This window comes from Nanorana parkeri, unplaced genomic scaffold (assembly GCF_000935625.1).
Source record: "Nanorana parkeri isolate BGI_ZX_2015 unplaced genomic scaffold, ASM93562v1 scaffold261, whole genome shotgun sequence".
Lineage (NCBI taxonomy): Eukaryota > Metazoa > Chordata > Amphibia > Anura > Dicroglossidae > Nanorana > Nanorana parkeri.
The window spans coordinates 31876-33948 of NW_017306529.1; positions in this window are offsets into that span (position 1 = coordinate 31876).

Below are 2073 nucleotides of genomic sequence, written 5' to 3' on the forward strand. Positions count from 1 at the left end.
CACCTGAGATTAATAACGTGCTGGATTAGTGTGATCCTAGTTCATTTTATTACTTAATTGCTGTGCTGTATGTGTATAGGCCAATGTAGTTGGATCTGTATGTGCATTATAATTAATCGATTAAAAAAATTTCGATTAATCGAACACGAAAATTTAAATCAGTAACAGCCCGAATATACACACACGCGCCAGATTATTGTGACCACCTGAAGTTTGTAGGCAAATTAGCTATATTTTCTTGCTGAAGTTGCTAGAGGGCCAGACCATTATAAATAGGGAAGCAGGTTGTTTACCACGACAGTAGAAGTTATTTTTTCTGAAGATATGGGTAAACAATGCGATTTAACAGCCTTTGAACGTGGGATGATTGTTGGTGCGCGGAGCCATGGTGCGAGTATCAGAAAAACAGCAGAATTCGTTAAATGTTCAAGAGCAGCTGTTGTTAAAGTGTTTAAAGACTGGACTGTCAGCCGAAAATCTGGGTCTGTACGTGCGAATTGTGGCCGTCAGCGACTAGTCAATGTTAGGGCAGAACGGAGAGTGGCAAGACTGGTACAAGACAACAGAAGGGCAACAGTGCATCAAATTACTGCAGATCTTAATCAGGGATCCTCTCAAATGATCTCTGAACACACTGTTCGCCGTACACTGCATCGTATGGGATATGGAAGCCGAAGGCCTGTTCGAACACCTTTGCTGTCTGCAGTTAACAAGATAAAACGTCTCCAATTCGCACAGGAACACAAGGATTGGACAGTCGAGCATTGGAAAAAAGTCATGTGGTCCGATGAATCACATTTCCAGTTGCATCATGCAGATAGCAGAGGGAGAATTTGGCGGAAACACCATGAAAGCATGCACCCCACATGCATGAGTACAACCCTTCAAGCTGGTGGGGGCAGTGTTATGGTTTGGGGCATGTTTTCCTGGCATGATTTGGGCCCTTTAATTCATCTGGAACAACGTCTGAATAGCACAACATAGCAAAGTATCGTTGCTGATCATGTTCATCCTTTTATGTTTATGGCGTATCCCAATGGAGATGGCTTCTTCCAACAAGACAATGCGTCATGTCACGATGCTCGTATTGTGCAGGAGTGGTTTCAAGAACATGAGTGAGACTTTACCTTGCTTAGGTGGCCCCCCACAATCACCAAATCTCAATCCAATTGAGCATTTGTGGGACGAAGTTGAAAGAGCCATCAGGCAGCTGGTTCCACAACCATCAAATCTCACAGAACTGGACAATGCTATTCATCAGGCATGGTGTCAGATTCCTCGCATCATCTTTCAACATCTCGTGGAGTCAATGCCAAGAAGAATCGCCGCAGTATTGAGGGCAAAAGGTGGCCCAACGAAGTAATGATAGGGTGCCCATAATATATATATGTATATATATAAAATGTGTAAACTTCTTGTATCGGAAATCTCCATATGAGCAGCCGTCCTATAGAAGCAGCCAATTAAACATCCAGAGATCATAAAGAAAATGAGGGGAATTTATCAAAACTGGAGCAGACAAAAACTGGAGCAGAAGTGCATGGCAACCAATCAGCATCCACCTTTCATTTTCAAACCTTAACTGAACAAACTGAAGAGAGAAGCTGATTGGTTGCCATAGGCAACTGCTCCAGATTCTTCTGCTCCAGTTTTGATAAATTCCCCCCAATGTTTTAACAGATTTAGCCTGAGCAATCCAATGTGGTTGCACCACATGGGATGCTTACAAATATGGAAACACTGAGGGTTCGTCCACACCATAGGGCACTGCGTTCCGGTCTAAATCGGACCGGAACGCACTGTCCGCATTGCGGCTGGCTCACTTTTTTGCCGGGCTGGATGGGGCGTGGCGGGCCATTGAAGTGAATGGCCCCGTAGCCACGCCCTGCGGCCACAATGCGATCGCCCGCACGGGATCGCAAGGGACATTGTGCCTGCAGTGTGATGCAATCAAAATGCTGCAACTATTCAAATTAAGCACAGCTTTTCCTGTGTTGTACTGAGCAATCCCAATTGCATCCTTCCTGTCCATAACATTGTTCATATACAAGTATGACCTATTTATGTGTCTAT